We start from the raw sequence: 23,871 nt of genomic DNA, 5'->3' as shown, positions 1-23,871 counted from the left end.
ACACACCGAAAATAGCCTAACAGGCTTGCTGGGAGTTGTAGTTTATAAAGCTCGTGTGCGTCTTTCCGCCTTTGAAAGGGTATCTTAAAAAAAATTATTGACGTCTTTTGATTATTGTTTTTCATTCCTCTTTTTACAAGATCACTAAAATTGTACATTTTAATGCCGAAATGTTCGATCATGTCGTAGGATAGTGAAGGCAGCGTTTGGTATGCTTTCCTTTATTGGTCAGAGTATTGAGTACAGGAGTTGGAAGGTCATTTTGCAGCTGTACAGGACATTGCTTAGGCCACTTTTGGAATATTGCATGCAATTCTGGTCTCCTTCCTATCCGAAAGATGTTGTGAAACTTGAAAGTGTGGGATATAGGTAAATTAATGTTACTTCTGCAATTCTGCAATTATAATTGATTATACAAAAACTAAATGAACTCACACCAGTGTGTAATTGTTTCAGCCAAGAGTTGAATCAACAAGAATGGAAACTATGTGGAGGAAATATATAATTGTTTTTGTATTAGCTAAAATTGTATGCCAACATGAAAAGTGATTGCAAAACAATGGCAGATATTATGGGCAAATAGATAAGATGTTGTGAGGGGATGGAGTTAGGCTAGATACACGCCTGTACAAACAGTAGGTATAAACATCTGTTTCCCACTTTTACAGAGACACAGGAACAAACCCTAATTAAAGAGGTCATGGGGATCAGAGTGGCTTCAGGAGAAGCCCAGATGGAAAGAGTAGATTCTGATGAAGAAAGAATATGCCTAACAATGACCTGCAGTGGGATGAGGTCAAACGGCCTTGTGAGGCCAGAAATAAGCATTTTGTCACAGACAAGGCCGGATAAGGCAAGAGATAAGCAGGAGTGGTGGGACCAGTCTTAGGGAAGTGGAGGATGTAAACGGGGGGAAACAATGAAATAAGAAAACAATATGTAGGAACCAAATTATATAAATATCGAGAGTTTGTTGAATTTGGTGTGTATGTCCTCTGCCTTATAGGCACTGGACATCACACCCACTTGCAAGTGTAAAAATAAAGGGCACTACTGATTCAGATTTTGTCTCTGACTGCAATTATTGAAGTGTGTGAGCTTTGTTTCTCACAATTGGGGACTGTCCGGGATTTTCTTCCATCGCTGGGAGGAGTGGCTGACCTTGGACACTGGGAAGATGCGTCCCATTCCCCATTGAGGAGCGGTCTCGTGTCCTGGTTTGGTCCGCTCCCTTGGGCGACTGGTACGGATCCCACAAGAGAGACATCTGAATCAGACAGTGAGAGAAGGTCGATAGAAAATACGGCAAAAAGGGGCCAGGCAACTCTGTGCACAGACCAAGGTAAGAAAATTGACTTTTAAGTATTGCCTTGGTGGCCGGGATTGAGTTTTAGTAGTTAATAAGGGACTAACGAAGGAACTCAATATGGGTTGTGCCGTGGGTAAGGAAAAAGCCTCCGGGAAAACAAAAGAAGAAAAAGGCAATGGAAATGGAGGCGGGGTCCCTTACAACATACCTCCAGAAAGTCCTTTGGGCAGGGTGTTGTGGAATTGGCAAAATAATACTTGTACAAGGGAAAAAGATGATTAAATATTGTTGCTTTGTATGGACTAAGGAATCCATTCTTCGTCCCGCCATCTTCTGGCCAAAATATAGGTCGGACGAAGAATGGGTTTGTAAATATCTGAATTTATTTGTCAATGAGTGAGAGAGAGAGAATGAAAAGAGCTGTACAGCTGGTAGAACGTTTAACCCTTTGTGATTTAGTTTGAATGAACATTTGTTTGTTGGTGATTGAATGTTTGTACTTTATTCCCTGGAGCTTGAGTTCCAGGACTGTTTTGAATCTGATTTTTATTATGGAAACTTAACATGATTTCTTTTAAGGTTAAGGATTCTATAGAGATTATGAAAAAAAAATGGTGATAACTCCTGTTCTTTTTACAGCTCATGACTGCCTTACTATCAGTTTCTAACTAATCTCTTTTATCTTTACATAAAAGCGATTTATGGAGGACAGTTGAAGTTTCAGTTCAACATTAGATTGTAGTAAAAAACGAAACTCCTATGGTTAATATCTGTGACCTTGGAGTCAGCCATTGTTCATGCATTAGAAGTTTTTTTTAAACTTGAGTAGACAAATTCTTTTAAGGCAGCTCTGATTATTTCACGACCTATAGTATTGTAATTGAGCAACGATTGGTCAGGACTACTTAAGAAAACTAATTTTGGATTTAAATTAAGGGACTAAAACTGGATGATTACAGTGGATTTCAAAATTGGGAACTGTATGCATTTTACATTTTAAATATTAAATACTGAATAAATGAATGTAAATATATAAATATATTCACAAGTTAGGAACAGGCTTTAAAAGTTAGTCAAGCATGAATTGATGAATTGGTGTTTGAAGTTATGGGGAGCTAGAAATAGTGCAATATTTCTTTAAGAAAAAAAAAGGAAGAACATAACGACTTATCCCCTTTGGGAGGTACCAATAGGGGACAAAGAGATTAGGTTTGTAAGTGCCCCCCTCACCAGTGGGGAGGTCAGAACATTTAAAAAGGCAATGAAGGTCCTGGTTGAGGATCCGGTAGGGTTGTTTGAACAAATTGATCAATTTTTGGGGCCCAGTCTGTATACCTGGGCTGAGTTAATGTCTATTTTGAATATACTATTTACTGGGGAAGAAAGGGGACTTATACGAGGAGCCGCCATTAAAATATGGGACAGGGAATACCCGATTGGAGATGGGCATGCTGGACAGGGAGAGGTGAAGTTTCCCCTCAGAGATCCCCAGTGGGAAAACCAAAACCCGGAGCATAGAGAAGAAATGAGGGAATTGAAAGACCTGATTCTAAAAGGAATAAGAGAGGCAGTTCCGAAGTCGCAGAATCTGACTAAAGCCTTTGAAGTTAGACAGGAGAAAGATGAGACTCCCTCAGCTTTCTTGAAAAGATTAAGGGATTCAATGCGGAAATATTCTGGAATGAACCCTGAGGACCCAGTGGCACAGGGTCTTTTCAAAGTACATTTTGTGACAAAGGCATGGCCAGACATACAGAGAAAGATACAGAAGATAGAAGGGTGGAGTGAAAAACCATTAGATGAATTGTTAAGAGAGGCACAGAAAGTGTTTGTAAAGAGGGAGGATGAGAGACAAAAACAGAAGGTGAAAATGATGGTAGCTACTGTTGATGAGGTAGTTAAGAAAAGAATGGAACCAATAGTGAGCAACCGGAGCAGCGGGTGGCAGCATATAGGACAGAGAGGGAGAGGGAGAGGGAGAGGACAAGGGGGAGCATTTGATAGAAGGTTCGAGCAACAGGGGCAGAGATGGAGGTCTCCACAGGCAGGATGGTATTATTGCAGAAAGATAGGGCATTTTAAGCGGGAGTGTCCCTACAAAGGGAAGAAAGGGCAATTCCGCTTATGAATTTTGATGAAGAATAGGGGTGTCAGGGGTTCCTGCCCTCGGGGGCCCACCAGGAACCCTTGATAAATCTGAAGGTGGGACCCTATAGGGAAGAGGTAGTCTTCCTAGTAGATACGGTCATCGCTGAATTTTAAACCAAAGAAAGTAGAAATGTCGACACGGTCAATTACTGTTTCGGGGGTAAAAGGGGAAGGATTTACTGTTCCACTATTTAAACCTATGATGATAGACGGTCCTAAAGGTAGGGTTACAGGGGAACTGCTGTATATCCCTGATATAGGAAGTAACTTACTAGGGAGAGACTTAATTATCCTCTTAGGACTGGAGATTGGAATTCAGGAAAAAGAATTAGTTGTACAACTAGCGATGTTGACAGAGGATGTGGAGAGAGAGATAGACCCTATTGTATGGGCTAGAGAAGGGAATCGTGGAAAACTATAGATCCCTCCCCTTCTAATAAATTTAAAACGGAAAGGGGACATTGTCTGTGAACGACAATATCCTATTTCCATAGAAGGTAAACGAGGACTGCAGTTAGTAATTGAAGGACTGATTAGAGATGGACTGTTGGAGCCATGTATGTCTCCTTATAATACCCCAATTCTACCAGTGCGGAAATCTGATGGAACTTATCGATTGGTGCAGGATTTGAGAACATTAAATCGAATAGTACAGATCAGGCACCCAGTGGTGCCAAACCCCTATACGTTATTAAGTAAGATCCCTCATGACCACAAATGGTTTAGTGTGATAGATGTAAAGGATGCCTTTTGGGCTTGTCCCTTGGCGGAGGTAAGGTTTGGGACTATCCCCCTATGAAATTTTATTTGGATTACCTTATCTGGGAATGAATGGAGAATTGCCAATTCCCGAAACTAAAGATTTGTTTTTAAAGAAGTATATACTGGGCTTGTCCTCCTCTTTATCTTTCCTCAGGAAACAGGGTTTATTGGCACAGACTCCACCCCTTGAATTCACCGTTCACCCCATCCGGCCGGGCGATTGGGTCTTAATAAAATCATGGACAGAGACTAAGCTGCAGCCAGACTGGGAAGGGCCGTACCAGGCTCTTTTGACGACTGAAACGGCAATAAGGACGGCGGAGAAAGGCTGGACTCATTACACTCGGATCAAAGGGCCAGTGGAATCTCCAGTTGAGGAAGAAGTCTGGACAGCCGAATCAACGCAAGACCCGCAGAAACTCAGACTAAAGAGACTTTGAGTAACTGATTATACAGTGGCGACGCGAGCGCGGGATTATTTCTGTAGGATTGTATATTATGTCTTTTTGTGCTTCAGCATGATGATTATAATACTGGGAATGCTTAGAGTTATGATGCTAGCCCTCTTAGTATTGGGATTTTGTCAAATATCATTTTCATATGTATTATTAACGGTTCCTGAGTCTGATAATCCACAAGTAATAGACACTGATACATGCAGTTTAGTAATTTGTGGGGATGTAGATAATCAGGGACAGTACCGCAGCTCAGAGATACATCTTAAGTCCTATGGGGATGGTACTTGGTATAATGGTCTCGTCACAGTACACCGGGCCCCCTTCCGACCAGCTCGCGATTGTCTCGATAAAAAGTGTAACCCAATATACCTAACAATAAGGAAAACCACATGGCACGAAGCAAATCTGGGGGGGGCACCTATGAGATACAATTAAATGAAACATTTGGGATAGAAATGAAAGCAAATGGGAGGGGTTTCTTGGGCTGTTGTTTTTGAATTAGCCTAGGACAGGGAAAATGGGCGGAATTACTGGATAATAAGATACAACCTTTCACCCCTCCCGATGATCCTAAAGTAGTAAAAATTATAGAGGTAAAGGACTTGAAACAGACCATCGAAATAGAAACTGGGCACGGGGATGCAAATGCCTGGGTTGAATGGGTAAAGTATACTGTAAAAAGTCTGAATAAGAGCAATTGCTATGCATGTGCCTCCGGTAGGCCAGTGGCCCAGGTGGTTCCCTTTCCGCTCGGTTGGAAGCGAGACAGGAAGGGCATGAAATATATGATAGCCCTGTATCAGGATGAGACTGCATGGAATGATAGGAATTGTACCTCCCTATCTCTGATGTTCCCTCCCTTGGAGAAGAAAGATGCAAAAGTCCCCCCCCCCCGACATTTTCCGCCACAGTTGGAAATCACACGTCGTGTGTGCGCAGGCGAGGTACAAGTCGGTCGAGAGATTTGGGGGAGCTGAAATTATGTACAGAGATTAAGAATGTTACCGAAACGGAGAGGGGAGGGAACTACTCAGCACTAAAGGTTCCCCGAGCGGATCTGTGGTGGTACTGTGGAGGCAAAATATTGAGACCCATGCTACCTCCGGATTGGAAAGGGATATGTGCAATTGTACAATTGGCAATTCCATTCACCCTGGCATTTGAGAAGGAAAAGATAGTAGGGAAAAAGGGAAGGGGTAAGAGATTACTGTTAGATACTTCTTTCGATGCCAGGATTTATCTTGATTCGGTAGGAGTCCCTAGGGGAGTACATGATGAATTCAAGGCTTGTGACCAGATTGCAACAGGCTTTGAGTCAGCTCTCTTTTGGTGGGTAACAATTAATAAAAATGTAGATTGGATAAATTACATTTTCTATAATCAACAGCGATTTATAAATTATACAAGAGATGCAGTTAAAGGAATATCAGAACAGCTTGATGCGACAAGTAGGATGGCATGGGAGAACAGAATGGCCCTTGATATGATTTTCGCAGAAAAAGGATGTGTGTGAGATGTTAGGAGAAACTGTTGTACCTTTATTCCTAATAACACTGCACCTGATGGTTCAATTACTTGGGCCTTAAGGGAATTGACTACCTTAGCAGAGGAACTGGCTGAGAATTCAGGAGTAGACACATCTCTCACGGGATGGCTTGAATCATGGTTTGGAAGGTAGAAGGGGATGGTGGTTTCCATCCTAACTTCCCTGATAGTAGTAGTTGGGGTATTGGTGGCCATTGGCTGTTGTATCATACCCCACTCTATACGAGGGCTCACCCAAAGAATGATTGAAACATCCTTCATGAAACAGATGCCCCTAAAAGGGAATCAGACAGAGGAACTTTATCGACTAAATAATGAGGAGATGAGTGAGACCAAGATGGATGAAATCTCTGGAATGATGCTTGCGAATTTCGGGGGCGATGCTTAAAAGAAAAATGCAGAAGATAACAAATGGTAATTAAAGAAAAAGGGGAAATTGTGGGATATAGGTAAATTAATGTTACTTCTGCAGTTCTGCAATTCTGCAATTATAATTGATTATACAAAAAGTAAATGAACTCACACCAGTGTGTAATTGTTTCAGCCAAGAGCTGAGTCAACAAGAATGGAAACTATGTGGAGGAAGTACATAATTGTTTTTGTATTAGCTAAAATTGTATGTCAGCATGAAACGTGATTGCAAAACAATGGTAGATATTATGGGCAAATAGATAAGATGTTGTGAGGGGATGGAGTTAGGCTAGATACACGCCTGTACAAACAGTAGGTATAAACATCTGTTTCCCACTTTTACAGAGACACAGGAACAAACCCTAATTAAAGAGGTCATAGGGATCAGAGTGGCTTTGGGAGAAGCCCAGATGGAAAGAGTAGATACTGATGAAGAAAGAATATGCCTAACAATGACCTGCAGTGGGATGAGGTCAAACGGCCTTGTGAGGCCAGAAATAAGCATTTTGTCACAGACAAGGCCGGATATGGCAAGAGATAAGCAGGAGTGGTGGGACTAGTCTTAGGGAAGTGGAGGATGTAAACGGGGGAAACAATGAAATAAGAAAAAAAATGTAGGAACCAAATTATATAAATATCGAGAGTTTGTTGAATTTGGTGTGTATGTCCTCTGCCTTATAGGCACTGGACATCACACCCACTTGCAAGTGTAAAAATAAAGGGCACTACTGATTCAGATTTTGTCTCTGACTGCAATTATTGAAGTGTGTGAGCTTTGTTTCTCACAAAAAGGTTCAGAAAACATTTACAAGGATGTTGGAAAATTGATGTTTCGGGCAAAAGCCCTTCATCAGGCTTTTGCTCAAAACATCAATTTTCCTGCTCCTCGGATGCTGCCTGACTTGCTATGCTTTTCCAGCATCACACTCATCTAGACTCTGGTTTCCAGCATCTGCAGTACTTACTTTTGCCTATTTACAAGGATGTTGCCAGGATTAGAGGATTTGAGCTATAGGGAGAGGCTGAACAGGCTGGGGCTGTTTTCCCTGGAGCGTCGGAGGCTGAGGGGGTGACCTTATAGAGGTTTATAAAATTATGAGGGGCATGGATAGAATAAATAGACAAAGCCTTTTTCCTGGAGTGGGAGAGTCCAGAACTAGAGGGCATAGGTTTAAGGAGAGAGGGGAAAAAATTAAAAGGGACCTAAGGGGCAACTTTTTCAAGTACAAGGTGGTGTGTGTATGGAATGAACTGCCAAAGGAAGTGGTGGATGCTGGTACAGTTATAACATTTAAAAGGCATCTGGATGGATATATGAATAAGAAGGGTTTGGAGGAATATGGGCCATATGCTTGCAAATGGGACTAGATTAGGTTAGCATATCTGGTCAGCATGTATGAGTTGGACTGAAGAGCCTATTTCCGTGCTGTACAGCTCTATGACTCTCTGACATTTGCTTTCATGTCATGCAGCTGGACCACATTTGTTTAAAAAAAAAACTACATCATATTTCATGTAAGGTGGGTTTTTTTTTGTACCAGTTTTGATTGTTTGAAGAACTAGGAAAGACATTTTCCAGTTTGTTCCCTTCCAATCTGGATTTCTATACATTTGACCCAAGCTGAGTTATTTTTATCTCCATGTTCTTTAGCTTCAACTGAACAGAAATAGGGGAACAGGAATAAATGTTCTGAAGAAGGGTCACTGGATCCAAAACATTAATCTGAGATTTTCCAGCAATTTCTGTTTTGTTAGGAATAGGCAAGTCCTAGTTTAATAGCTGCAGCTTCAGGTGTCTGCTAATTGTGAAAGCAAATCAAACTGTGACAGCACAGGGAACTGGTGTGTTGTTAATAACATAAGTAAGGGAAGTATGGTAAGCGTAAGGGAAGAAATACTATTCTTACATAAGCATGACTTTTTTTTAGAAAGTGAGTGACTAAGGGGCTTAAAGGAAGGGTCCCAGATTCGATTCCAGCCTCAGACGACTGTGTGAAGTTTGCACATTCTTCCCGTGTCTGTGTGGGTTTCCTTCATGTGCTCCGGTTTCCTCCCACAGTCCAAAGATGTGTAGATCAGGTGAATTGGCCATGGTAAACTGCCCATAGTGTTAGGTGCATTAGTCAGAGGGAAATGGGTATGGGTGGGTTACTCTTTGGAGGGTCAGTGTGGAGTGGTTGGGCTGAAGAGCCTGTTTCCACACTGTAAGTAATCTAAAAATCTAAAAAAAAATCGCAACTACCTGATGAAAGAGTGGCGCTCCGAAAGCTAGTACTTCCAATTAAACCTGTTGGACTATAACCTGGTGTTGTGTGATTTTTAACTTTGTACATTCCAGTCCAACACCGGCATCTCCAAATCATAAAGGAACTCATGGCAGCGGAGATACTTGTGGTATTCTTTTCCTGTGCCATGTGGCAAGTCGTGGAAGCTTCAGTGTCCTTGGTGACAATGTGCAGGAAATGTATCCAGCTGCAGTTACTGGCGAACTACATTTTGGAGCTGGACTTGTGGGTGCATTCATTGTGGACCATCTGCAATGCTGAGCAAGTCCTGCATAGCACATTCAGTGAGGTAGTCATACTGCAGCTGAAGGCTGAACAGCAGAAAGGGCATGGGTTAATACCAGGCAGAGTAGAGGAAGGCAAGACATGCAGGTATCCCTTGTGTCTGTCCCCTTTTCTAGCAGACACAATATTCTGGATACTGTTGGGACAGATGACTGTTGAGGGGAAAATAGCAGGAGCCAACTTCACTGCACCATGAGTGGGTGTGCTCACAAGAGGAAGAATGGCAAGGCCATAATGGTGTGGATTCAATTGTAATGGAACCAGGTATTTCTGCAGCCACAAAAGAGGTTCCAGAATGGTTTATTGCCTCCTTGGTGCCAGGGTCAGAAATATCAATGAATGAGTGAGGGGGGGCAAATAGATAATGGTACATATTGGTACCAATGACATAGATACAAAAAAGGTTGAAGTCCTGCAAGCAGAATTTAGGGGGTAGGAAATAGATTAAGGAACTGCACACAAAAGACCGTAATCTCTGAATTACTTATGGTGCCACATGCTAGTGAGTCTAGAAATAGGATGTTAATCCAGATCAATGTGTGGATGGAGACATGGTGCAGGAGGGAGGGCTCTAAATTTCTGGGACATTGGAAGCATTTTTTGGGGTGAGGTGGGACTTGAACCAGAATGGGACCAGCATCCTTGTGGGGATGTTTGGTAGTGCTGTTGGGAACAATTTAACAAACTTGGTGGGGAGGCGGGGTCAGGATGGGATCCAGAGACAAGGTTTGTACAGGAAGATGAATAGCTAAAATTAGCAGAGACAGCAAGTGAGTCAGAAAGGCACAGACGTTACGGGCCAGTTCAGGCACAAAAGAGTTTTGCATGGTTGGATGGTATTTATTTCAAAGCTAGGAGTCTGACAAACAAGGCAGATGAGTTATAGAGTCACAGAGATGTACAGCATGGAAACTGACCTTTCGGTCCAACCCGTCCAGATATCCCAACCCAATCTAGTCCCACCTGCCAGCACCCGGCCCATATCCCTCCAAACCCTTCCTATTTATATTCCCATCCAAATGCCTTTTAAATGTTGCAATTGTACCAGCCTCCTCCACTTCCTCTGGCAGCTCATTCCATACCCATACCACCCTCTGTGTGAAAAAGTTGCCCTGTAGGTCTCTTCTTTATCTTTCCCCTCTCACCCTAAACCTATGCCCTCTAGTTCTGGGCTCCCTGACCCCAGGGAAAAGACTTTGCCTATTTACTCGATCCATGCCCCTCATAATTTTGTAACCCTTGATAAGGTCACCCCTCAGCCTCCGACGCTCCAGGGAAAACAGCCACAGCCTGTTCAGCCTCTCCCCATAGCTTAAATCCTCCAACCCTAGCAACATCCTTGTAAATCTTTTCTGAACCCTTTCAGGTTTCACAACATCTTTCCGATAGGAAGGAGACCAGAATTGCACGCAATATTCCAACAGTGGCCTAACCAATGTCCTGTACAGCCTCAACATGACCTCCCAACTCCTGTACTCAATACTCTGACCAATAAAAGAAAGCATACCAAACGCCTTCTTCACTATCCTATCTACCTGCGACTCCACTTTCAAGGAACTATTGGGGTTGGGATAGTAGGTGATTTTGACTTCCACAACATTAAGTAGGGTAGTCAGTGTGGAGGGTTTAAAGGCAGTGGATTCTTAAATGGCATCCAGGAAAGCTTTTTAAGCCAGGCCTTACGAGAGAGGGGGTTGTTATAAACTAGGCCAGACCCCCTTAAAAACTTCAAGAAAGTAGCCCGTGCCCTAACTTTGCTAGTTGTTTTCAGCAGGTGCATAGTGGATATTACAGGAGGGATGCAGCTGGCCCAACCACTTAGCTTTAAGCAAAACAGAATTTATTTGCAAAATTACCCAGTGAAACACAAACAAAAGAGAATAGAATACAGAATAACAACCTATCTGAAAACCCAACAGATTATCTCAATTTAATGGTGCTGTTCCAAATTCCTGCAACAATCCCCATAAACACCCTTGACACAAAAGGTAAAATCAAACACAGGTTCTTACAGGAGAGATGTCAGAGAGAGGGAGGATCAGCATGGGTCCAGCAGCTTCACAATCGATTGACTGCTTTCAATGAACAGCTAGACCAAACCAATTTTTAAAATGCGAAAGCCTTTTGCCTGAGCTATTATCAAACTGGCCCTAAAAATCTTCAAATCTAGACTTTCTGGAATCGCTGATTTTATGACCTCTCTGAAAAAAAAGCCAAGGAGCATAACCATGTTAAAAGGGCAGCATCATCACAAATAGATTTCTCAAATGTTAATGTTGATCTCTCTCCACCTTCTCTGCGGGTGTAACATTGTATCCTGCACTCTTTTCTGCTATCCTGATGTACTTTGTATGGCATGATCTGCAACATTTTTCAGTGTATCTCAGTATGTGTGACAACAATAAATCAAACTCAGACTCAGTTCTTCTCTCCAGTTTCTGTACCCACATTGTCCCTCTCACTAGTGAATACCGATATAAAGTGTTAATTTAGAACCCAATCTTTGTCCTCTGGCTCCACCCACAAATTATCACTGTGGTCCTTAATGGCCCTATTTTTTTCCCTAGTTATCCTTTTATCCTTAATGCATTTACAAAATAACTTAGGATTTTTGAATATTTGATCTGCCATTATTCTTTCATGTCCCCTTTTTGTTCTCCCAATTTTCATTTTTAACTAACCCTTTGCACATTCTATATTCCTCTTGGGCTTCTGCTGTTCTGAGCCCTCTATCTGTGACAAGCCTCCCTTGTTCTCTTTACCCAATCCTGTATATCCCTTGATATCCATAGATGTTGGGCCGACTCTTTATTTTTATGTGGGCCCTCAACTCACTATTTTCTTCTTGAATGTGTTCTACTGCTCTGACACAATGAAAGGGGAGTGGCCAGTTCTCCCAGGTCAGCTTTTCTCTGGTTTGGTTTGGTTGGGCAGTCTGGCTATTCACTGAAAGCAGGCAGGCAGTTTGAGGCTGCTGATCAAAGAAACAGCTACATGGAAGAAGGGTTCCATGCTGAATCCCTCTGCCATCTCTCTCTCTCTTCTGTGAGACCCTGTATTTGGTTTTAGCTTTTGTGCCAAGGGGTGGTTATGGGGATTGTTGCAAGTATTTGGAACAGCATCATTAAGCTGGGATAATCTGTTCAGTTTTTGGAGAGGTTAAGTTATTCGGTATTCTGGTCTCTTTTGTTTGTGTTTCATTCGGTAATCTTGCAAATAAATTCTGTTTTGTTTAAAATTAAGTGGTTGGGTCAACTGTATCACTCCTGGAATATCCACATTACACCTGCTTAAAACAACTAGCAAAGTTACAGTCCAGGCTACTTTCTTGAAATACTTTAAGGGGGTCTGGCCTAGTCCATAAAACAATCAAAAGTCTGATAACAGCGGCGAGGAAGCTGTTTTTGAATCTGTTCATGTGTGTATTCAAACTTTTATATCTTTTGCCCAATAGCATGGACAAAGAGGATGTTCTGAGTCCAAAAATGTGTAGGTTAAGTGGATTGGTCATGCTAAATTGCCCCATAGTGTACAGGGATATGCAGGCTAGGTGAATTAGCCATGGTAAATGCAGGGTGGGGGGGGGGGGAACTGGATCTTGGTGGGATGCTCTTCAGACAGTCTGAGTGGACTTGATGGGCCAAATGGCCTCTTTCCGCACTGGAGGGATTCTATGATTGGTCTGGTTGAAATGCATCCCAGGCTGTTGAATGAGGCAAGGGAACAAACAGCAGGGGCAATCATTTTCAATTCCTCTGTCACCACAGGAGTGATGCTACAGAACTGGAGGACAGCTAATGGAGTTATTCAAGGGAGCAAGGGATAAACTAGGAATCTACATGCCACTCAGTACAAACCTCAGTGGTGGGCAAACTATTTATTGGGAGCAATTTTGAAGGATACAATTAGTCTGCTAACGAGGTTTGAGAAGATTTGTAGCTCAGGTTGAGGTTCTGGATGTAAGTTTGCTCCAGAGGCATGAACCTTCACTGGAGGCTCACTGATGATGTCACCTAGTATGGTGATGAAACATCTGAAAACAAACCTTCCAGCTCAGTGAGCAAACTTACATCCAGAATTAATCTGCATTTGGAGAGGCAGGGATTAATCAAGAACAGGCGGCCTGGTTTTGTTAAGGGGAGGTTGTGTCTGACAAATGTGATTGAATTTTTGAAGAGGTAAACAGGTATGTAGACAAGGGCAATGCATTCATCGTGATTATTTGGATTTCAACAAGGCTTTTGATATGGTTCTGCATTGGAGACTGATAGTGAAGCTAAGAGCCCATGGGATCCAAGGAAATTTGCCTGATTGGATCCAGAATTAGCTGAGTGGCAAGAAGCTGTGGGTGATGGTCGTGAGGTGTTTTTATGACAAGACGCCTGTGACCAGTGGGGTTCCACGGGGATCACTGTTGGGGCCCTATATATATGATTTAGGTTTGAATGTAGGAGCGTTGATCAGTAAATTCACAGATGATACGAATATTGGGGTGAGGTCATAAATAGTGAGAATAGCCCACCCTACCAACCTTCGCATGAACCAAATCACCCACCGACATTTCCCCCACCTCCAAAAAGACCCCACCACCAGGGATATATTTCCCTCCCCACCCCTTTCCGCCTTCCACAAAGACTGTTCCCTCCGTGACTACCTGGTTAGGTCCACGCCCCCTACAACCCACCCTCCCATCCTGGCACCTTCCCCTGCCACTGCAGGAACTGCAAAACCTACGCCCACACCTCCTCCCTCACCTCTATCCAAGGCCCTAAAGGAGCCTTCCACATCCATCAAAGTTTTACCTGCACATCCACTAATATCATTTATTGTATCCGTTGCTCCCGATGTGGTCTGTTCTATATTGGGGAGACTGGGTGCCTCCTAGCAGAGCGCTTTGGGGAACATCTCCGGGACACCCGCACCAATCAACCACACCACCCCGTGGCCAAACATTTCAACTCCCCCTCCCACTCTGCTGAGGACAGGGAGGTCCTGGGCCTCCTTCACCGCCGCTCCCTCACCACCAGACGCCTGGAGGAAGAACACCTCATCTTCCGCCTCGGAACACTTCAACCCCAGGGCATCAATGTGGACTTCAACAGTTTCCTCATTTCCCCTTCCCCCACCTCACCCTAGTTCCAAACTTCCAGCTCAGCACTGTCCCCATGACTTGTCCTATCTGCCTATCTTCTTTTCCACCTATCCACTCCACCCTCCTCCTTGACCTATCACTTCATCCCCTCCCCCACTCACCTATTGTACTCTATGCTACTTTCTCCCCACCCTCACCCTCCTCTAGCTTATCTCTCCACGCTTCAGGCTCTCTGCCTTTATTCCTGATGAAGGGCTTTTGCCCGAAACGTCGATTTTACTGCTGGTATTTGGGCTGGTCAGTGGCATGAAAGGTTATGGGCCAAGTGCTGGAAAGTAACTTGATAGTTGGGTAGTTGTTTTTGACTAGCGCACACTTGATGGGCCAAAGGGCTTCTTTCTGTGCTGTTGGGAGGCGATGGCCTCGTGGTATTATCACTGGACTGTTAATGTCGAGAAGCAGGTAATGATCTGGGGCCTTGGGTTTGAATCCTGGCATGGCAGAAGGTGGAATTTGAATACGGAATCTGGAATGACGCATCTAATGATGACTTTGAATCCATTGTCAGAAAAACCCATCTAGTTCAGTAATGTCCTTTAACGAAGGAAACTGTTGTCCTCACCTGGTCTGACCTACATGTGACTCCAGACCCACAGCAATGTGGTTGACTCTTAACTGCAATAAATGCTGGCCTAACCTGTGACACCCTCATCCTGTGAATCAATTTAAAAAAAGACATTTCTGATATATCATCCTTGTGATTTTTTTTGCATCCTATGTTGAAACTCTAATTATTGCCCATGTTACCTTTAGATTCAACTAGTTCAAAGCTCTCTTGGGTAGTGTCCCACCTTTCAGCCTCTCTAAACTTGAGCTCATTAAAATGACCGCCTGAATCTTAATTTATTCAAAGTCCTCAGTGCTCATTTGTGGTTGGCTCCAACTGGCAATGCTTTAATTTTAATTTTTTTTTCAAATCCCTTCAATGACCTCACTCCTCCCCATCTCCGTAACCTTATCCAACCCTCTGGTTTTCAAGGTTCTCTGGATCTTGCCAATTCTGGCATCTTGTGCATTTTCATCACCCACCATTGGCTGCTGTGCTTTCAGCCATTAGCCCTGAAGTCTGAAATTTCCTTCCTAAAGTGCTCTGCCTCTGTGAAGATGCTTCTTATTACCTACCTCTTTGACCAGTCCTAAGGTCTCCTTCTTGAACTGGTGTCATGTCTTAACATTCTCCCGTGAAGTACTTTGGCACATTTTGTTATCAACAGTCGTACATTAATGCAATTGTCAGAAACAAACCTCAATGTCATTATCAGCTTTAAAACCACAAATAATTATCAAAATCAGTTGACAAATAAAACTTGTTTCTTGTTATAAAGTATGGTTAATTCATTCTCAGGATATTGGCAAGACTGACAAAACCATCATCTGTTGCCAAACCCTCGTTGCCCTGAGATGCTGAGTCTTCGTCCACTGCTCCAAGAAAGCTGTGGTGATGATCAGCCTTCTCCTTGGGCTACGGCAATCTGTCAGGTGAGCTGTTAATCTTTGGATACAACCACCCCCTTGGATTTCGATTGACTCATTTGTTGTTGTCACATGTACTGAGATCCAGTGAAAAGTGTTTTGCTTGCTATACGGGCTGATCGTACCATACATAATGCATCAGAATAGCAGAACAGAGTGCAGAATACAGTGTTACTGCTGCAAGGAAGGCGCAGAGCGAGAGATCAGAATTAACATTTGAGAGGTCTGTTCAAAAGCCTGATAACAGTGGGGAAGAAGCTTGTGGCAGTGGTCACGTTCCTGTAGGGAAGAAGGTCTGGGTTGAAGTCAGACCTGTCTTGGAGGTATATCTCAGCATGTCTGAACAGGTTGATCAAAATTACTCAAAACTACTTTCCAAGTTTTCGACTCGCCTACTCTTGGGAAAAAAAAAACCTTGTCTATTTATCCTATCATGCCCCTCATGATTTTATAAACCTTGATAAGGTTATCCCTCAGCCTCCGATACTCTTCGGAAAATGGCCCCATCCTATTCAGCCTCTCCCTATAACTCACACCCTCCAAGCCTGGCAAGATCCTTGTAAATCTTTTCTGAACACTTTCAAGTTTCGCAACATCTTTCCCATAGCAGGGAGACCAGAATTGAACACAATATTCCAAAAGTGGCTGAACCAATGTCCTGTACAGCTGCAACATATCCAGTTGACTGGTTTGGGGCTGCAGTGGAAGCTGTCACAGTTTAAATGCCCAAATAGGAGCCCCCAGAGTGTTCATGATTGTGTTCAGTAAATTTATCAGTAATTCAGTGTTACCGATTAAGCACTTGGTGACATTACAGTGATAATGTATTATCTTGGCACGACAGTAAAAGATTTTGTACTCCACTGTATATAGAGTATATATAGGAGTAGGTCATTTCAGCTGCTCAAACTTCCTTCACTTTTACTGTCAGCAATACTATGACATCCATTATCTTTTAAAATTAATTATTTGCATTTTCTCCATATTTCTTAATAGCTATACTTTCCAAGTATATATTTCCATATTAAAGGGCCAATTGACTCAGTAATGTATGATCTTCAGGGACAATGGATTCTACATTTTAACAAACTTTGTGTGTTGACCTCTTTGTGCACCTTCTCTGCAGCCATAAAATTGTATTCTTCATTCTGTTCTCTTATACTTATGCACTTTGTATGGTATCATCTGCCTTTACTGCATGCAAAATAGGAAGTTGCATTACTAGTCAGAGAGGATATTACAGCTGTGCTGAAGGAGGGCACTATTGGAGGACTCGAGCAGTGAGGTAATATGGGCAGAGCTCAGAAATAGGAAGGTTGCGGTAACAATGTTGGGGCTGTACTACAGGCCTCCCAACAGTAAGCGTGAGATAGAGGTACAAATATGTAAACAGATTATGGAAAGATGTCGGAGCAACAGGGTGGTGGTGATAGGAGTTTTTAATTTTCCCAACATTGACTGGGATTCTCTTAGTGTTAGAAGTCTAGATGGAGCAGAATTTGTAAGGAGCATCCAGGATGGTTTTCGAGAGCAGTATGTAAATAGTCCAACTCGGGAACAGGCCATACTGGATCTGCTGTTGGGGAGTGAGCCCAGCCAGGTGGTTGAAGTTTCAGCAGGGGATTACTTTGGAAATAGTGATCACAATTTCGTAAGTTTTAGAATACTCGTGGACAAAAGATGAGAGTGGTCCGAAAGGAAGAGTGCTAAATTGGAAAAAGGCCAACTACAGCAAAATTCAGCAGGAGCTGGGGAATGTGGATTGGGAGCAGTTGTTTGATGGTAAATCCACATTTGATATGTGGGAGGCTTCTAAAGACAGTTGATTAGAGTGCAGGACAGACATGTCCCTGTGAAAATGAGGGACAGAAATGGCAAAATTAGGGAACCATGGATGACAGGTGAAATTGTGAGACTGGCTAAGAGCAAAAAGGAAGCACACATGAGCTCTAGGCAACTGAAAACAGACAAAGCTTTGGAAGAATATCGGGAAAGTAGTACCAATCCGAAACAAGAAATTCAGAGGGCAAAAAGGGGTCATGAATTATCTTTAGCAAACAGGGTTAAGGAAAGTCACAAAGCCTTTTATTCGTATATAAGGAGCAAGAGGGTAATGAGAGGAAGGGTTGGCCCACTCAAGGGTAAAGGAGGAAAGTTAAGCGTGGAGTCAGAGAAAATGAGTACTTTGCATTGGTATTCACTGAGGAGAGGGACACGATGGATGTTGAGGTGAGGGATAGATGTTTGATTACTCTAGGTCAAGTCGGCATAAGGAGGGAGGAAGTGTTGGGTATTCTAAAAGGCATTAAGGTGGACAAATTCCCTAGGAGCGATGGAATCTATCCCAGGTTACTGAGGGAAGCAAAAGAGAAAATAGCTGGGGCCTTATCTTTGCAGCATCTTGAACACGAGTGAGGTCCCGGAGGACTGGTGAATTGCTAATGTTGTCCCCTTGTGTAAGAAGGGTAGCAGGGATAATCCAGGTAATTATAGACTGGTGAGCCTGACATCAGTGGTAGGGAAGCTGCTGGAGAAGATACTGAGGGATAGGATCTATTTACATTTGGAATAAAATGTTCTTATCAGTGATAAGCAACATGGTTTTGTACAGGGAAGGCCACGTCTTACCAACTTAATAGAATTCTTTGAGGACGTGACAAAGTTGATTGATGAGGGAAGGGGTGTAGATGTCATATACATGCACTTCAGTAAGGCATTTGATAAGGTTCCCCATGGTAGGCTGATGGAGAAAGTGAAGTCACAGGGGTCCAGAGTGTACTACTACATGGATAAAGAACTGGCTGGGCACCAGGAGACAGAGTAATAGTGGAAGGGAGTTTCTCAAAATGGAGGACTGTGACCAGTCATGTTCCACAGGGATCTGTGCTGGGACTATTGTTGTTTGTGATATACATAAATGATCTGGAGGAAGGGAAAGGTGGTCTGATTAACAAGTTTGCAGATGACACTAAGATTGGTGGAGTAGCAGATAGTGAAGGGGAATATATGAATGCAGAATAATATCGATAGATTGGAGAGTTGGGCAGAGAAATGGCAGATGGGAGTTCAATCTGGGCAAATGCGAGATGATACATTTTGGAAGATCCAATTCAAGAGCGAAGTAAATGGAAAAGCCCTGGGGAAAATTGATGTCATACAGTCATAGAGATGTACAGCATGGAACAGACCCTTCCGTCCAACCCGTCCATGCCGACCAGCTATCCTAACCTAATCTAGTCCTATTTGCCAGCACTTGGCCCATGTCCCTTCAATCTGGATCAGTGGTGCTGGAAGAGCACAGCAATTCAGGCAGCATCCGAGGACAGGCAAAATCGACGTTTCGGGCAAAAGCCCTTCATCAGGAATAAAGGCAGAGAGCCTGAAGCGTGGAGAGATAAGCTAGAGGAGGGTGGGGGTGGGGATAGAGTAGCATAGAGTACAATAGGTGAGTGGGGGAGGAGATGAAGGTGATAGGTCAGGGAGGAGAGGGTGGAGTGGATAGGTGGAAAAGGAGCTGGGCAGGTCGGACAAGTCCGGACAAGTCAGGGGATCATGTTGCTGGAGGTTAGAAACTTGGATGAGGTGGGGGAAGGGGAAATGAGGAAGCTGTTGAAATCCACATTGATGCCCTGGGGTTGAAGTGTTCCGAGGCGGAAGATGAGGCGTTCTTCTTCTATGCGTCTGGTGGTGAGGGAGCGGCGGTGAAGGAGGCCCAGGACCTCCATATCCTCGGCAGAGTGGGAGGGGGAGTTGAAATGTTGAGCCACGGGGCGATTTGGTTGATTGGTGCGGGTGTCTCGGAGATGTTCCCTAAAGCGTGTCCCTTCAAACCCATCCTATTCATTTACCCATCCAGGTGCCTTTTCAACGTTGCAATTGTACTAGCCTCTGCTACTTCCTCTGGCAGCTCATTCCATACACGTACCACCCTCTGCGTGAAAAGGTTGCCCCTTAGGTCCCTTTTATATCTTTCCCCTCCCACCCTAAACCTATGCCCTCTCGTTCTGGACTCCCCCACCCCAGAGAAAAGACTTTGCCTATTTATCCTATCCATGCCCCTCATGATTTTATAAACCTCTATAAAGGTCACCCCTCAGCCTCCGACGCTACAGGGAAAATAGCTCCAGCCTATTCGGCGTCTCCCTATAGCTCAAATTCTCCAACCCTGGCAACATCCTTGTAAATCTTTTCTGAACCCTTTAAAGTTTCACAATATCCTTCCGATAGGAAGGAGACCAGAATTGCCCGCAATATTCCAAAAGTGGCCTAACCAATGTCCTGTACAGTCGCAGCATGACCTCCCAACTCCTGTACTTAGTACTCTGACCAATAAAGGAAAGCATACCAAACGCCGCCTTCACTATCCTATCTACCTGCGACTCCACTTTCAAGGAGCTATGAACCTGCACTCCAAAGTCTCTTTGTTCAGCAACACTTCCTTGGACCTTACCATTAAGTGTATACGTCCTGCTAAGATTTGCTTTTCCAAAATGCAGCCCCTCGCATTTATCTGAATTAAACTCCATCTGCCACTTCTCAGCCCATTGGCCCATCTGGTCAAGATCCTGTTGTAATCTGAGGTAACCTTCTTCGCTGTCCACTACACCTCCAATTTTAATGACATCTGCAAACTTACTAACTATACCTCTTATGCTCACATCCAAATCATTTAAATAAATGATGAAAAGTAGAGGACCCAGCACCGATCCTTGTGGCACTCCACTGGTCACAGGCCTCCAGTCTGAAAAGCAACCCTCCACCACCACCCTCTGTCTTCTACCATTGAGCTAGTTCTGTATCCAAATGGCTAGTTCTCCTTGCATTCCATGAGCTCTCACCTTGCTAACCAGTCTCCCATGGGGAACCTTGTCGAACACCTTACTGAAGTCCATATAGATCACATCTACCGCTCTGCCCTAATCAATCCTCTTTGTTACTTCTGTATGCAGAGATCTGGGTGTTCAGGTCCATTGTACTCTGAAAGTGGTCACGCAGGTTGATAGAGTGGTCAAGAAGGCATATGGCATGCTTTCCTTCATCGGACGGGGTATTGAGTGCAAGATTTGGCAGGTCATGTTACAGTTGTATAGGACTTTGGTTCGACCACCTTTGGAATACTGCATACAGTTCTGGTCGCCACATCACCAGAAGGATGTGGATGCTTTGGAGATGGTGCAAAGGAGGTTCACCGGGATATTGCCTGGTATGGAGGGCGCTAGCGATGAAGAGAGGTTGAGTAAATTAGGATTATTTTCATTAGAAAGACAGAGGTTAGGGGAGACCTGATTGAGATCTACAAAGTCATGAGAGGTATAGACAGGGTGGACAGCAAGAATCTTTTTCCTAGAATGGGGTTTAAGGGAGATATGCTGGAAAGTTCTTTACTCAGAGGGTGGTGGGTGCCTGGAACGCATTGCCAGTAGAGGTGGTAGAGGTGAGCACAATAGCGTCATTTAAGATGTATCTGGGTAGACAGATGAATGGGCAGTGAGCAAAGGGATACAGATCCTTAGAAAATAGGTGACAGGTTTAGATAGAGGATCTGGATCGGTGCAGGGCCTGTTCCTGTGCTGTAATTTCCTTTGCCCTTTGTTCTAAAACAAAAACTTTTCACCGTGTCTATTTTGTCATAATTTTAATAAACTATTTTCTTATTTAATTCAGGTTGTATACCATGTGAGTATTTTTCACTTAACCAAAGAGTTTGCATAGACTTTATACATGGCTCCACAAATCTTACTTTTGCAACTCAGCACTTTATGTTTGAAACAAATCTGAAAGTCTATCATTTTTTAACAACCACTGTTCATGATTGGCACCACTTGTGCCCATTGGAGAAATAGAAATAAATAGTTACTGGGAAAGAGCTTATAGGATATGTCAGTTTATAATTATCATCTGTTATTCAATCTGGTACACTATGCTGGTTGAATTAACATGACATTCAACTGGTTCCAGGTATACTTTTGCTGTGTAATACAGAACGTATTATAGTAGGAATTTATTAATAAACAGATGAAATTGATGTAGGATAACAACTTCTGTAGTGGGGAAAATGCTTGAGTCTATTATCAGGAAAGAAATAGCAAGGCATCTAGTTAGAAATTGTCCTGCTGGACAGATGCAGCATGGGTTCATTAAGGACAGATCATGCTTAACTAATCTACTGGAATTATATGAAGACATTACGAGCACAGTGGACAATGGGGACCCAGTCGATGTGGTGTATCTAGATTTCCAAAAGGCATCCAGATGCCACACAAAAGGCTGTTGCGTATGATAAAGAGGCATGGCATTATGGGCAATGTATTAGCACAGACAGAGGATTGGTTAACTAGCAGGAAGCAAAGAGTGGGGATAAATGAGTGTTTTTTCTGATTGGCAATCAGTGAATAGTGGTGTGCCTCAGGGATCAGTATTGGGACTGCAATTATTCATTATTTATATAAATGATTTGGAGTTGGGGACCATATGCAGTGTGTCAAAGTTTGCAGATGCAAAACGTGCAGAGGATTGTGAAAGTTTGCAAAGGGACATAGTTTAAGTGAGTGGACAAAGGTCTGGCAGATGGAGTATAATGTTAATAAATGTGAAGTCATGCATTTTGGTAGGAGTAACAGTAAAAAGGACTACTCCTTGAATGGTAAAAAAAAATGCCAGCATGCTGCTGTGCAGAGGGACCTGGGTGTACTTGTGCATGAATTACAGAAGGTTGGTCTGCAGGTGCAACAAGTAATTAAGAAGGCACATGGAATTTTGTACTTCGTTGCTGAAGGGATGGAGTTTAAAAGCAGGGAGGTTATGTTGCAACTGTACAGGGTGCTGGTGAGGCCACACCTGGAGTACTGTGTGCAGGTTTGGTCTCCTTACTTGAGAAAGGATGTACTGGCACTGGAGGGGGTGTAGAGGAGGTTCACTAGGTTGATTTTGGAGTTGCAGGGGTTAGTTTATGAGTAGACTGAGTAGACTGGGATTATATTAATTGGAATTTAGAAGAATGAGGGGGGATCTTACAGAAATACATAAAATTATGAAGGGAATAGGTAGGATTGAAATAGATATTTCCACTGGTGGGTGAAACTAAGACAAGAGGGCAAAGCCTCAAAATTAGGGGGAGCAGATTTAGGACTAAATCGAGAAGGAATTTCTTCACCCAGAGGTTTGCGAATCTTTGGGATTCCCTGCCCAGTGAAGTGGTTGAGGCTTCCTCAGTAAATGTTTTTAAAGTTAAGATAGATAATTATTTGAACAGTAAAGGAATTAAGGGTTATGATGAGAGGGTGGGTAAGTGGAGCTGAGGCCATGAAAGGATCAGCCATGATCTTATTGAATGGTGGAGCAGGCTCGAAGGGCCAGATGGCCTACTCCTGCTCCTAGTTCTTGTGTTTTTATAAAATGGATCATAGTGAGTCAGAAGCTTGTTTTATGCACTGCCTGGGTTTCTTTTCCACCAATCTCAATTCCAGCCTTGGGTGACTGTCTGTGTGGAGTTTCTTCCGGGTGCTCCGGTTTCCTCCCACATTCCAAAGATGTGCAGGTCAGGTAAATTGGCCTTGTTAAATTGCCCCATAGTGTAAGGTGCTTTAGTCAGAGGGAAATGGGTCTGGATGGGTTACTCTTTGGAGGGTCGGTGTGGACTGGTTGGGCTGAAGGGCCTGTTTACACACTGTAGGGAATCTAATCAAGAGAAAATTGAGCAGAGTGAAAAAATGGGCTGTCAATTCTGTTTGTTTTAAGCAATTGAACAAGACCAAGTTTACTCCTACATTCATTTTTATGTAAAGTTAACAATTTTTTTTATTATTTAATAATCAGTTGTAGTTGAGTAAAATACCTTTTGTCTAATTTTACACACAGAGGAATGATACCTCATCGTCAATGGGCAATATAAAGGCTTGACACTGTACAATGTAACTATATTCCCATCACTGTGAGAACATTAATTAAACATTTTATGCTTCTGATTCTCACTTTCTGGACTCATTCCATTGTTGGAGCTTTGTAACCAACAAAAGGACTGTATAGTGAAAACAATACCAAGCT

The 23,871-nt window shown here is 43.1% G+C and overlaps 1 long non-coding RNA gene across 1 annotated transcript; it reads left to right on the top strand.

Annotated features, from left to right (window-relative positions):
- The first annotated feature begins 171 nt into the window (after positions 1–171).
- LOC148134648 (uncharacterized) lies at positions 172–7,371 on the top strand. Its single transcript, XR_015755781.1, has 2 exons — positions 172–369; positions 4,374–7,371. It is a non-coding gene; the product is annotated as an uncharacterized LOC148134648 (long non-coding RNA).
- The last annotated feature ends 16,500 nt before the right edge of the window (positions 7,372–23,871 follow it).

Source organism: Chiloscyllium plagiosum, unplaced genomic scaffold (assembly GCF_037043375.1).
Source record: "Chiloscyllium plagiosum isolate Xiang-an unplaced genomic scaffold, Cpla_swu_hap1 HiC_scaffold_53X, whole genome shotgun sequence".
NCBI classification, from domain to species: domain Eukaryota; kingdom Metazoa; phylum Chordata; class Chondrichthyes; order Orectolobiformes; family Hemiscylliidae; genus Chiloscyllium; species Chiloscyllium plagiosum.
Note: the sequence above shows the minus strand (reverse complement) of the source record. Positions and strands in the feature narration are given on the sequence as shown.